Source organism: Zingiber officinale, chromosome 1A (genome assembly GCF_018446385.1).
Source record: "Zingiber officinale cultivar Zhangliang chromosome 1A, Zo_v1.1, whole genome shotgun sequence".
NCBI classification, from domain to species: domain Eukaryota; kingdom Viridiplantae; phylum Streptophyta; class Magnoliopsida; order Zingiberales; family Zingiberaceae; genus Zingiber; species Zingiber officinale.
The window spans coordinates 178,659,294-178,674,368 of record NC_055987.1 but is presented as its reverse complement, the minus strand read 5'-3'; the positions used below and the strand labels follow the sequence as shown (position 1 = coordinate 178,674,368).

General features: G+C 47.4%; 1 long non-coding RNA gene across 1 annotated transcript; it reads left to right on the top strand.

The window, feature by feature from the left end:
* Nucleotides 1-1,260: 1,260 nt before the first annotated feature.
* LOC122038522 lies at nucleotides 1,261-1,491 on the top strand. The gene is made up of 3 exons (XR_006127882.1): nucleotides 1,261-1,300; nucleotides 1,372-1,395; nucleotides 1,479-1,491. It is a non-coding gene; the product is annotated as an uncharacterized LOC122038522 (long non-coding RNA).
* The last annotated feature ends 13,584 nt before the right edge of the window (nucleotides 1,492-15,075 follow it).

Genomic DNA, 15,075 nt, shown 5'->3' with positions numbered 1-15,075 from the left:
AAACGAGTTATGCAGCGGAAAAGGGAAACAGAAAAACAAAGCTGACAATGCCAAGTTTTACTTAGTTCGGAGCTTGTGACGACTCCTACTACAAGGTTTGTGATTGTCGATTGCTTTCATTGGGTAACCACTATCAATTCGTAAATGGATTATAAAGATTAAGTACAAGAACTAAAAATAAAACTATTACCAACATTTAAAGGAAGGAAATTGAAGAAATCTTCGTTCTTCGAACTTCAGAGCAACCTTTTGGTGTTGTCAGAGTCTTTTCAGGGCATCACTTGAATATAAAAATTATAGCAGATGATGTTTTGAAATTGTTGATCGAGACCCTTATATAGGCCCATTCCAGGCACCTAGAACTCCTCCGGACGCTTGTACCACTACTGACGTAGCGATCTCTCGTCAAAACTTGATCCGTCAAGTTTATCCACTTTCGGGCGCCTGGACAGTTGACGTGGATTTGGCCAATCATCGCACTCCAACTCAGCTTCAGGATAACTTTCCTTGTAAAATACCAGAAAATGATGGATAATAATAAGGGAATTTTCTGAAATTTTTCGGAGCTCGTATGGACGACTTTACGGGGAAAAAAGGGCGGAAGAGCCTGTTTAAGCTACCCATTTAAGCGAGGAAATGTTTATTTTTATATTTTCTCTTTTCTTTATTCTTCCTTTTCCTCGCCGTTTCTTCTTCTTCGCGCGTGCCCGCTTCCTCCCCCGAATCCCTTGTGCCCTAACCGCAGAGGCGGTTTCCTCCTCATTCTACTTCTTCTCCTTCTCTTCATTTCTTCTCCCGATTTCGCCACTTCTCCTCGCCGGCACTCAAGTCGCCGCTGTGCCCTAGATCTTTGCCGCCGACCACCGCTAAGCCCTCTGCTGATCGCCGATCTCCCTTCTTCTCTCTGTGCTGCCAGAGCCGACCGCCACAGCCGACACCGCACGAAGCAGTGCTGACCCAGCGTCGATCGCCTGTGTGCCCTAGCATCTCCGCCGACGCCGAGCAACGCCGGCCTTCCCTCCTCTGCCTCCCGATCCCTCTCCTTCTCCCGACGCCGAGCAGTGCCGAGCCTAGCCTCCCCGCAGTCCCCAGCGCCGACCACCGCAGTGTCGCAGCCCTTTCCCTCTTTGGAGCTGTGCGCCTACACCGACCCACTTTCGCCGTCCACCAGGTCCGACCCTCAGGCGCCTCCGACTACACTGATCACTAGGTGTTGTCGCGCAACCGATGGGCCTAGTAGTGCCCCAGTTCTCGCCGCCGCAGCCACCTAGCCTCTGTGCTGCTTGCTGCCACAGAAGAGGTAATGCTTTCGGATTTGGGTGCTTAGTTTCGATAGGGAAGTTTGCTGATTAGGGTTTCTTTGTCCAGCAGGGAGGTTCTTGGTTGTGGTTTGAGGTAAGAGAAGCTAGGTTGAAGTTAAATTGTAGTGGTGTATTGATATTTTGGTTGAGCCTCAATTTTTCATGTGATCCGGGCAGTGTGGAGGGTTTCCAACAACAGTTACTTTGTCCAGCAGTAACTTTCCTTTCCTGTGGTGTAACAGGAGCAGCTGAGAAGTAAGGTAAGGTGTAGAGCATTTGATATATGCTATAGGTCATGATTTTGATTCAATTATTTTAGATAGATGATCATGTGTAGATTAATTCTTGTGGGAAGAATGATGGTCATATGATTAGGGTTTTGCCCTAATTTAGGATTAGAGATTTTATTTAGCTATTTGAAAGAGTTATAGCTAAATAAAATATATTTCTATTTGTGACATAGGACTTTGACGCGAGACGAGTATCTCGACGTCGAATTTGGACCGGTTTGGACATTTTTCATTGGAGGCGGATACTTTTGACTTTTTGTCTTTGATATGCATAGTAGTGAAATTAACAAATAGCAACAATTATGTTTCTTAATTGTTTCGGTTAGTCACTACCCGATACCTGTTATATGTTTGGTTGATTGCTTGTTTTGCATCTCATGTTATTATTTACCTGATCATACATGCTTAGGGGTAGTGATATAACCATGCTTCACCATGTTCAGGACCTAGGTGTGATACCTTATATGATATGTGTACCCTTGATATGATTTATTGATTATGGTGCACATCATATATGTCTATAGATTTGGTTCAGTATATTACCATGCTTAGTGTCATGCACCATTCGCATGATTGCATGCTGTGTGATAGATTGCTCCATTATTGTCGAGCACATCGCCAGTTTCATCACTGTTCGGTGCTCCATTGTGACGCTCATGGGTAGCGTGAAGCAGCGTGGTGGCACGTCAATTTGCTCGTTCGGTGCTCCGTTGGTCCGCTCATGGGTAGTGTGATTGCAGCGTGGTAGCACGTCGAGATCCCTCCCCGTCATCGTGTACCGGGAGATGAGAGTATTGCGCTCCCCCATTTATGATTTGGGGTAGGAGTATGTGTGTACTCCGACAGTATCCCATCCACTCGGTCACTCATCAGGAGTAGTGATGCAGAGTGCACGGTTGTCATAGCCCTACCCACTCGGTCCCACCATTAGGTGTGAGATGGCTGACTGGCGTCAAGGGTGACCATGACTGCATTGACATCATACACATTGATGCATTTATTTTTTGTGATTGTGTTTGCTGCATTTATTTGCTGCATATTGGTTGGATGCCCATGCTTGACATGCATACAGGATTTCTATACCTCTCAGACCATTTATCCTTGTACCAGGTCCTGGTTAGTACAGTATTCTCCTGGTTATTTCAGTTTGCATTTACTTTCATTACGTCAGGAGACTGTATGCATGATTAGTGTTAGTTGTTATTTCCTTACTATGTATATCAATTGTACCTGCTAAGTGTTGGACTCACACCCTCCTCCGTTGCTATTTTCAGGTTGATGTTATCCGGAGGAGTTCCAGTCGCTAGTCCCCTGCAGTCCACGAGGATGGTTATTTGTCTTTTGGTGTTCTTTTCTAGACTATGTTCGGACTTGTTTCATTTTGGATACTTTGGATCTTGTATGGATTGTTTTACTTGTGGATGACTTTTATTTGGATTTGTTTTTACTACATGCTTGCCTAGAGGGCAGAAGAGTTAAGTTCATTGTGATTTGAGCTTTTTGAGTGTAGTTAAGTAGGGCTGTTTTTGAGTCATATTATCCCTGTTCTAGTTTGTTATCTATTTAACTGCGTGGATGGCTGTGTGATGTATTTTATTATTGTTATTATTCCAGCCGCATGTGGCTGAGGTATATGGTGGTGTAGAAAGTTTCAGATTGTCCGCCGTACAGGGGAGATGCTGCCAAAATTTCTTCGGACAGGGACTCCTCCGGGGCGTGACAATTTAGTGGTATCAGAGCCAAGTTTTATGATCTTTGTTTTCGTATTTTGGATATTTGGGATAACCTGATACCAATTTATATGGTATCAGGGCGCCAAAGTTTGGCGATACTTGTTTGATTTCCGTGTGTTGGATTTTCAAGATTTATCTGATACCAATTTATTGGAATCAAAGCAGGGTGTGATACCTGCTTTTAGTATTCTGGATATTTTGTGCTAGCCCAAGTTTGTGAGTCAAACTGGGTAGTTATTTTGGTTGCACGGATTTTCCATTACGTATATGTTTGGACTTCCGTTTCGGATTTTATTATGGATTTCCGATGATTTTCTTGTACGAAATTTGGAGGTCAATTTGGGGACTGGACAATGACGGAACTGTTGGAGCAATCCCAATGGTCCGCGGGACCATGTGTTTTGGTGTTTGGGCAAAGGGTTTAAGTTAGGTTTACCCTGGTTATTTGATATGTGTACTTGAGTTGTGCAGGACTGCAGGTGACACATGTGACTCAGGTTGACAGCTTCGGGTCCGATGAAGGATGGCATTGAGGACAAGCTGCGGGCTTGAATGCATCTGAGGGATCGTGGACAAGGCAGCAAGGACAAGGGCCGAGGGAAGCGACTTCGAGGCATACGCGAAGGATGGCATTGGAGACAAGCCGTGGGCTTGGATGCATCCGAGGGATGAGAGCCAAAGGAAGTAGGCTTGAAGGCAAGAGGTCAAGGCTGCAAAGAAGAGTCAAGTGAGTCGTGAGGGTCAACGGGGGGAAATGTAGCAGTCAACGAGGGAACTGTAGCAGTCAATGGGGACTGTAGCAGTTAACGGCACTGTAGCAATACTGGCAGATAGCCGTTGAGAGAGCCGTTGGGTTGAGACTAGTCGACTGGTGCAAGGACCAGTCGACTGGTAACGGGCAAATCAGCAAGGCTGATTTCCCCAAGCTCTATAAGAAGGAGCTTGGGATGGCCGGCCAACTTGACGAAATTAGACTTGGTTAAGGTCTAATTAGTAGTCTACAAGTGCTTGTGTAATCCAAGAGGTCTTGGTGAGTTTGTGGTGAGGTTTCTCCACCCACAAGGAGCGACTTGAGATAGCCGGAGTTTCCGGGGGCTAATCCACTGAAGGATCGGGATCGTGCACCTTACGGACAGCCGTGGAGTAGGAGCATCATCTCCGAACCACGTTATATTGACGTGTATTGGTTTGCTAGTTCTTGTTCTTGTCTTTAGATTAGCTTTCGTATTCGTATTTGTATTCTTTGTATTCCGCTGTGCTAACGAATACGTAGGAAGCAATCGATTTGGGGGCGCCGTCTATCCAACCCCCCTTCAAGCCGGCCGCAAGATCCTCCAACAAGTGGTATCAGAGCGAGGACGCACTTCACCGGACTAACCACCGAGAAGAGCAACACATATAAGAAGATGGTCGGGTTGATTGTCCCTCCAAAATTTAAAGGAGGAAGCCTTGGGGACATCACGTTTTGGATGATGAAGATGGAGATCTTCTTCAACACGGATTGGGATATCATGATTGTGATCAAGAAACCGTTCGAAGTCCCAAAAGACAAGAAAGGGAAGAAGCTCCGATCACGACATTGGACGGAGGAGCAAACCACACGGTCAAAGGCAAACGATAAGGTAATATCTATTTTGATTGATATTTTGCCTAATGACGTGATAAGCCGTGTAGGTAAATACGAGAATGCCCACGATTTGTGGAGCAAAATAAAGAAATTTCCATGGGAGGAATTTTTGCCTACACAAGAAGAAGAAGAAAAATCCGAAGAAAGTGACGAAGTGGTCCAAAAGGAGAAGAAGGACCAATCGGATGTGGAGCCCAATGAGTTGGGATTAGTAGCTCAAGAAGAGGAGGTGGAGCAAACGGAAGATGAGGCATCATCAACATCCGAGGAGGAGAAGGAAGATGAGGCATCATCAACATCCTCAAGAAGTGAAGAAAAATCCAAGACAAGTGAAGAGGATGAAGAAGAGGTCTTGGAAGAGGTCAACCTAGTGAGCACCTCCACCGAAGCAAAGTCAAAGGACCACATCATTTGCTTCGGTTGCAATGAGAAGGGACACTACAAGAGTAGGTGTCCATTGGGTAAGAAGAAGGTAACTCCTAAACCCAATCAAGTTATTTTGAATACTAACATGGGTTGTAGGAATGAAGAAGCCCAAAGGAGGAGAATGTGCATTACATGCTTCACGTGTGGGGAGAAGGGACACTACCACACCAAATGCCCCAAGAAAAGGGAAATCAAGAAGCTTGCATATTTAAAGAAATGGGAGAAGAAGAAGACGAGCTCAAGTCAAGGGGGAGCTTCAAGGGTAAGGGAGGTATACCCTAATTTGAAGTATAATTCAAATTCAAATTCTTATGTTCCCATGCATTCTAGGAGAAATAATGATTATCATTATGTAGCAATGAAAAATTTTGGATTTAAATATCATGATAGAAATAGGGTAAATTTGGATCATAACCCTAGGAGACCTATGCATGATAGACCTAGGCAAGTTAAATTCTCATTACCTAAGGAGAAGAAGGTAATGGAGAACCAAGGCATTAATCCCAAGAAGGGGAGACATATGCCTAGAAAGGGTAGGTCTAGGAATGTCCAAGGTGGACATGTTGACTCTAGGTTTAGGAACCTAGAAAGGGAGAATCAAGCTTTGAAGGCAAAGCTTGATGGTTTAGAGAAATTCCTTAAGAGATTCACTATTGGATCTAAGGGATTAAGTATGGTGTTGGGGAGTCAAAAACCCAACAATGATAGATCGGGTTTGGGATACCGATCTAGTGTCTCCAAGGTCAAAAGGAGACCATGTGCTAGGGTGGCACATGATAAGGGCAAGGGAGAGTCATCCAAGGCCAATAAAAAGAAATATGCTAGGGTTGCATATGATTATGGCAAGGATGATGTGTCCAAGGTCAAGAAGATAAGGAGATCTTCTAAGGGACATCATTGTGGTTTGGCCACAACAGATGAGTCACCTAGGGAGGTGACTAAGGTAAAGAGCTCTAGGGGGAGCTCCAAGTGTCAATTTGGGACCCATGACCAATGGATCTCAGGTGGGTTCTACTTGGGGGTCTAGAGGAGTCATGGAGTGTGCCAAATGGTTTAGAGACGGACTTGAGTCTCAAACCTAGGGATTTGGCACACATGGATTATGTTTCATGCAAGGAAATATGACATTAAGGGTCATATTGCATGATAATTGATTTTGGATGTGTAGATGCCATATAAACCAATGCTAGGGATGCATTGTGGGTTGGTATGGGCAAATACATCAAAAGGAAGCCTAAACTAGGACTTTAGGTCAAGGTTCAATTGAACCATTTAGCTAGTTTTGGATTTTGTGTCAATCTTGGGATTGGTGATAGATACATTTTGTAATGTATTTTTTCCAAGTAGACAAGGGTACAATAGACCTATCCACAAAATTTGGGAATTTTTGGAGGTCTAGGGAATTTCTGGTGCATTTCTGAAGTTGGCCTGAAAAGGCTGATTTTTGCATAATTAAGGTACCAGTCGACTGGTGCAGATACCAGTCGACTGGTAACAATGTTTTTGAGCACAGAATGGTTCTGTAAGCTCATTTTGACGAGGGAAGTCGACTGGTACCGACACCAGTCGACTGGTAACAGTATATTTCGACCACAGAATGGTTCTGTAAGGATGCGTCGAAGGGGGCAGTCGACTGGCACTTGGGGCAGTCGACTGATACCAGTTTGAAACTGTTTTCAGCATTGGTTTGTGACCATGTCAACTCACTTAGATGTATGGGATCCAAGGGGGATTAATACATGAGTTTAGGGTCAGTTTGGATGAGAAATTTTCAACAATTGGGATATTATTGGAGAACTTTTTGGATGTTAGGCAAAGGGGGAGAATTAAGGTTTAGTTGGGAAAACCTTTAGTGTCTTTGCATAGGGGGAGCCTTGTGATAGGTTCTTAAAAAGCCTTGTGATAAAATCCTAGCTCAATGGGGAGCTTAGGTGTAGGGGGAGCCTTGTGATAGGTTAAAATGCTTGGTGCATTCATTCGGCGGTTGCCAAGTGTGTAGCCTTGGCAACGTAGGTCCATTCGGCGTTGTAAGTCCAAGTGTGTAGTCTTGGCATCGTAAGTCCATTGTGTTAGCATGTTTATTTGCTATTTGTTTTCCCTAACTTAAATGTATTGCCAAACACCAAAAAGGGGGAGATTGTTGGAGCAATCCCAATGGTCCGCGGGACCATGTGTTTTGGTGTTTGGGCAAAGGGTTTAAGTTAGGTTTACCCTCGTTATTTGATATGTGTACTTGAGTTATGCAGGACTGCAGGTGACACATGTGACTCAGGTTGACAGCTTCGGGTCCGATGAAGGATGGCATTGAGGACAAGCTGCGGGCTTGAATGCATCTGAGGGATCGTGGACAAGGCAGCAAGGACAAGGGCCGAGGGAAGCGACTTCGAGGCATACGCGAAGGATGGCATTGGAGACAAGCCGCGGGCTTGGATGCATCCGAGGGATGAGAGCCAAAGGAAGTAGACTTGAAGGCAAGAGGTCAAGGCTGCAAAGAAGAGTCAAGTGAGTCGTGAGGGTCCGAGTGCGAGTGAAATGTACTCGGGATGGGAAACCCTAAGTTTAGGGTTGTACCAGTCGACTGGTACTGGGACCAGTCGACTGGTGGTGAGCACAGAAGCATTCTGTGCCCGAAATGGCTGGGATCAGTCGACTGGTCATGGGACTAGTCGACTGATAGATAGCCGTTGGAGTGTCGTTGGGCTGGCACCAGTCGACTGGTGCATGGACCAGTCGACTGGTAATGGGCAAATTAGCAAGGCTGATTTCCCCAAGCTCTATAAGAAGGAGCTTGGGATGGCCGGCCAACTTGACGAAAATAGACTTGGTTAAGGTCTAATTAGTAGTCTACAAGTGCTTGTGTAATCCAAGAGGTCTTGGTGAGTTTGTGGTGAGGTTTCTCCACCCACAAGGAGCGACTTGAGATAGCCGGAGTTTCCGGGGGCTAATCCACCGAAGGATCGGGATCGTCCACCTTACGGACAGCCGTGGAGTAGGAGCATCATCTCCGAACCACGTTACATTGACGTGTATTGGTTTGCTAGTTCTTGTTCTTGTCTTTAGATTAGCTTTCGTATTCGTATTTGTATTCTTTGTATTCCGCTGTGCTAACGAATACGTAGGAAGCAATCGATTTGGGGGCGCCGTCTATCCAACCCCCCTTCAAGCCGGCCGCAAGATCCTCTAACAGGAACATCTCCAGATAACAATTAGGTATGATGTTATTTTGGTAATTGTTGATACTTGTAGTAATATCTGTGATATAATTTAATAGATATGAGGAGATCTACACGTATTACTGTGAGACGTGGCGCTGGACGACCACGTACGAGGACCTCGGGATCTCTGGATATGCCATAGATGCCTACTGTTGATGAGCCTGTCAGTCAGGGACAGACTCAGGGTACTGCGGGTGCGTCGGGCTCTCAGACCCCGATGGCTCCTTTAGAGGTACCTACTTCGGCTGCATCGACGGTATCCACTCCTACTGTATTTACGGTACCATCAGGGGTACCATTGACATACCCGACACCTGCTCCAGCGCAGCCTACGGCGTACCCGGCACCACCGCCACCTGTACCCACCGTGTATCCGGCACCAGCAGCACTTGTGCCCCCAGTATATACGGTGTACCCAGCAGCACCTGCATCAGGGATGCCGGCTGCTCCACATCCAGTACCATTACCTACTGTACCTCCAGTCGCGGCCACCTATGTTCACCCTACAGTGCCACCGACGGCATATGCTCCAGTTTACCCAACAGCACCGGGAGTACCTCCTCCGGTTTATGCAGCGGTACCACCTGTAGCACCAGCTCCAGTGGTTCCGCCAGTCCCAACAGTCGTTCTGACACACCTCACTGACATTGTTGCGGCACGAGCCAGGATTCCAGTGTTGGCAGAGTCGATTCACACTCTTCCGAGGAGACCGTGATCCGAGTGTGGCCCTGTCTTGGATTGAGACTATGGAGCGGACCTTCTTCTATATGGCTTGCTCCGAGTGGGAGAAAGCAGAGCTGGCTGCTTTTCACTTACAGGACGCGGCCGACACCTGGTGGATTACTCAGCGTTCCATCATCGGTAAGCAGAACATCACTTGGGCCAGATTCAAAGAGGCTTTTGAGAGCCGTTTCTTTCCACGAGCTTATCAGATGGCTCGCCGGCAGGATTTCCTGAGTCTGCAACAGAACAATCGGACAGTGACGGAGTATAATACAGAGTTTGACAGACTGGCCAGATTTTGTCCAGAACTTGTGGCTGAGGACAGTTCACGTATGCAGTAGTTCATTCAGGGGCTGGATGGACATTTGCAAGTAAGGCTTGCCGGTCTTGGTATCACATCTTATCTGGAGACTTTAGATAGAGCCCTATTGATTGAGTCAGCGCAGCAGAGAGCATTTCCAGACAAAAAAAGGAAACAGCCGGGTCTGGCATCTGGGCAGATCCAGCAGCCTCAGGCTACACCACAGCAGAGCAGGCGTAGTCGGTCAGATCAGGGTACTTCTGGGGTATTTCGTAGGCCTCAAAAATCAGGGTAGTATTCTTCAGGACGTTTCCGGTCTCCACAGCAGAACCGGAAACAACCCGCCAGCAACATTCGTTGTTTCAGATGTGGGTCCAGAGATCACATCACCACAGCCTGTACTATGGGACAGCCAGTTTGATTTTATTGCAAACTGCTTGGGCACCAGAGTCGAGATTGCCAGCTGAAGGCTCAGCATACTGCTCCCGGAGTTATCGCTCAGGGAGGACAGCACAGTCAGTCAGGGGCTAGACGTAGAGGGCGGAGATTTTCACCCTCACATCGCCAGCAGGGGACAACTTCCCCTTCAGCAGCTGCATTTGTCATGCTCGGAGAGGAGTACTCCAGTACTCCTATAGTACCCCAGAGCTCCGTTCCGGGATCTCACTATCTGCCTCAGGGGCAGTATCAGCTGCAGCATTAGCCACAGGCACAGTATCAGACGCAGTCTCAGCCATCGGTACAGTATCAGTCGCCACCCTCTCAGACTTCTCTAGCACAGTATCCAGCACCGCCTCAGTGGTAGGCTCCTGCCCAGACGCAGCAGTCGCAGGCGGTATTACCACCTCTTCTTTAGCCAGAGACTGAGCGTATTCATGCGGTCACTAGAGAGGATGCGCAGCGAGCCAACGGATTCGTTTTCTGCGGTATGATTTCTATTTATGCCTTATCTGCAGATATACTGATAGATACTGGTAGCTCGCATTCCTTTATATCTCGTACTTTTATGCGGGAGATTGGTAGATTACCCACTTGCAGACCACAACGATTGACTGTCTCTCTACCGTCCGGTGATACTTTGAGCGTCACTTAGGAGGTCAGAGGTTGCCCGTTAGATTTTGGCAACCTGATACTTACGGTAGATCTTTTAGTATTGGAAATGGTCGATTTTGATATTATACTTGGCATGGACTGTTTGTCAGCATATCATGCTACAGTTGATTGCCAGACGAGGGTAGTCACATTCCGGCCTCCGAACCAACTCTTGTGGGATTTCACTAGCATCAGAGATGACGGCATATCGATCATTTCGACGATTCAGGCTCAGAAGCTGCTGTCACATGGCTGTCAGGGTTTTCTGTTATCTTTGATTAGTACTAAGGACATCAGTAGTTCGCAGCTCTCCGACGTTCCGGTAGTCCGCGAGTATCCGGATGTATTCCCAGAGGAGTTACCAGGTCTGCCTCCCAGAAGGCAAGTGGAGTTCGCTATTGAGCTGATTCCGAGGACCACACCAGCATCGAAAGCTCCTTATCGTATGGCACCAAAAGAGTTGAACGAGCTGAAGGTTCAACTCCAGGAGCTTTTAGACCGGGGATTTATTCGCCCTAGTGTTTCTCCATGGGGTTCTTCGGTGTTATTTGTCAAGAAAAAGGACGTCACCATGAGGTTATGTATTGACTACAGACAGCTGAATGTAGTGACCGTAGAAATAAATATCCATTACCACGGATCGAGGATTTGTTTGATCAGCTCAGAGGTACATTAGTGTATTCTAAGATTGATCTGCGATCCGGATATCACCAGCTGAGAGTTAGAGACTCAGATATTCAGAAGACAGCTTTCCGTACCCGATACGGTCATTATGAGTTTTTGGTGATGCCATTTGGGCTTACCAATGCTCCAGCGGTGTTTATGAACTTGATGAACCGCATCTTTCTAGAGTATCTGGATCAGTTTGTTATCGTTTTCATTGATGACATATTGGTCTACTCGTATTCCGAGGAGGAACATGCACAGCATCTTCGCATAGTCTTGGAGACTCTTAGACGACATCAGCTGTACGCGAAGTTCAACAAGTGTGCATTCTGGCTATCTTCAGTCGATTTTCTGGGACATGTGGTCTCGAGCAGAGGTATTTCAGTAAACCCTCAGAAGATCGAGGCTGTCACCAGTTGGGAGCAGCCGAAATCAGTTCAGGAGATCCGCAGTTTTCTGGGACTAGCAGGATATTAACGACGTTTTGTCGAGGGTTTCTCGCGTATTGCTATGTCGCTGACACGTCTTACTAGGAAAGGCGTGAAGTTCACGTGGTCCGAGGATTGCGAGACCAGCTTTCAGGAGCTGAAGCGGAGATTAGTGTCGGCTCCAGTTTTGGTTTTACCTTCTGGAGAGGACAGATTTGTGCTCTATACCGACACGTCTCTTCAGGGTTTGGGCGCTGTTCTGATGTAGCATGGCAGAGTAGTCTCTTATGCTTCTCGACAGTTAAAGGAGCATGAGAAGAACTACCCAGTTCATGATCTGGAGTTAGCTGCCATCATCTTTGCTCTGAAGCTTTGGCGGCATCATTTATACGGTATTACATTTGAGATTCTTACTGATCATAAGAGTCTCAAATATATTTTCACGCAGAAGGAGCTTAATCTCCGACAGAGGAGATGGATGGAGTTCCTGAAGGACTACGATTGTACCATTAACTACCACCCGGGGAAAGCTAATGTGGTTGCAGATGCACTCAGCAGGAAGTCCAGAGGGACTTTGGCTTGCCACCGAGTTTCAGTTACAGACTTGGTTCAGAGTTTCTCCGAGTTAGACCTTGAGGAGCAGGGACCTACAGAGCAGGGTATTATTATTACCATGGTTGCTCAGTCGTCGATCAGGACGAGGATCCGAGAGGCCCAGGTTGGTGATCAACATTTGCAGTTCATTAGCAGTCAGATAGCTTCCGGGCAGCAGACCGAGTTTACACGAGACGAGGAGGGTATTATATACTTCCGAGGCAGATTATGCGTACCTCAGTCTCATCCGGTTTTACAGGAGCTACTTCAGGAGGCTCATCACTTTCGATTTACTATCCATCCAGGTGGGACCCGCATGCATCGAGATTTGAGGCGTTCCTACTGGTGGAATGGTGAAGAAAGACATCGTGGAATTTGTAGCTAGATGTCTTGTCTGTCAGCAGGTGAAGGCTGAGCATCAGAGACCTGCCGGTTTACTTCAGCGGATTCCTATTCCTGAGTGGAAATGGGAACATATTACTATGGACTTTGTGGTGGGTTTACCGAGGACACGACGAGGCCATGACGCGATTTGGGTAATCATTGATCGATTAACCAAATCCGCGCACTTCTTAGCGATCCGGAGGACTGATCCCCTAGATCGATTGGCAGATCTGTATTGTCGTGAGATCATCAGGTTGCATGGTGTCCCTTTGACTATTATTTCGGACAGAGACCCCCGGTTCACGTCTCGTTTCTGGCAGAGTCTGCAGCAGGCCTTGGGCACTCAGCTCCGATTTAGTACAGCTTTCCATCCACAGACAGATGGACAGTCAGAGCGGACCATTCAGACTTTAGAGGACCTACTGAGGTCGTGTGTTATGGATTTCGGAGGCAGTTGGGAGGACCACTTGCCATTGGTAGAGTTCGCCTACAACAACAACTTCCATTTGGCTATCCAGATGACACCGTTTGAGGCGTTGTATGGTAGGCCTTGTCGGACACCCACCCTCTGGGATGAGGTTGGAGAGGCCTAGCTGTTGGGACCCCATAGAGCTCAGCAGGAGGCAGAGTTGGTCCGTATTATCAGACGGAGGATGTCAGAGGCGCAAGACCGCCAGAAGAGTTATGCTGATCGGAGACGCAGACCTTTGGAGTTCTCTATTGGTGACTATGTATTTCTGCGAGTTTCACCCACGAAAGGGGTGAAGAGATTTGGCCTCAGAGGTAAGCTAGCTCCGCGGTACATTGGCCCTTTTGAGATCTTGGAGAGGATCGGAGCGGTAGCTTACCGGTTAGCACTACCACCGTCCCTGGCAGGCGTCCACGATGTATTTCATGTATCTATGCTGAGGAGATACGTACCTGATCCGACGCATGTGCTGACAGATGTCTCAGTTCCAGTTCAGCCCGACGTCATTTATGAGGAGGTTCCGGTACGGATTTTTGACCGGAAAGAGCGTCAGTTGCGGAACAAGACTATCCGGCTGGTTAAAGTCGGATGGCAACATCATTCGGACGAGGAGGCTACCTGGGAGCTCGAGGATACTATCCGAGCTCGATATCCCCATCTTTTCACTTGAGGTATGTGATTTAGTTTACAGTTCAGCATTTATACTCTTTACCTGTTATTAGTACTTGCTGATGGTAGATAACGAAATTTAGGGACCAAATTTTTATTAGTGGGGGAGAATGTAAAATACCGAAAAATGACAGATAATAATAAGGAAATTTTCCAGAATTTTTGGAAATTTTTCGGGAATTTTTCGGAGCTCATATGGACGAGTTTACGGAGATAAGAATGGGGTCCGGAAGAGCCTGTTTAGGCTACCCATTTAAGCGAGGAAATGTTTATTTTTATATTTTCTTTTCTTTTCTCTTTTCTTTATTCTTCCTTTTCCTCACCGTTTCTTCTTCTCCGCGCGCGCCCGCTTCCTCCCCCGAATCCCTTGTGCCCTAACCGCAGAGGCAGTTTCCTCCTCCTTCTAATTCTTCTCCTTCTCTTCATTTCTTCTACCAATTTCGCCACTTCTCCTCGCCGGCACTCAAGCCGCCGCTGTGCCCTAGATCTTTGCCGCTGACCACCGCTGAGCCCTCTGCCGATCGCCGATCTCCCTTCTTCTCTCTGTGCTGCCAGAGCCGACCGCCACAGCCGACACCGCACGAAGCAGTGCTGACCCAGCGTCAATCGCCTCTGTGCCCTAGCATCTCCGCCGACGCCGAGCAGCTCCAGCCTTCCCTCCTCTGCCTCCCGATCCCTCTCCTTCTCCCGACGCCGAGCAGCGTCGAGCCTAGCCTCCCCGCAGTCCCCAGCGCCGACCACTGCAGTGTCGCAACCCTTTCCCTCTTTGGAGCTGTGCGCCAACGCCGACCCACTTTCGTCGGCCACCAGGTCCGACCCTCAGGCGCCTCCGACTACACTGATCACTAGGTGTTGTCGCGCAACCGATGGGCCTAGTAGTGCCCCAGTTCTCGCCGCCGCAGCCACCTAGCCTTTGTGCTGCTTGCTGCCACAGAAGAGGTAATGCTTTCGGATTTGGGTGCTTAGTTTGGATAGGGAAGTTTGCTGATTAGGGTTTCTTTGTCCAGCAGGGAGGTTCTTGGTTGTGGTTTGAGGTAAGGGAAGCTAGGTTGAAGTTAAATTGTAGTGGTGTATTGATATTTTGGTTGAGCCTCAATTTTTCATGTGATCCGGGCAATGTGGAGGGTTTCCAGCAACAGTTACTTCGTCCAGCAGTA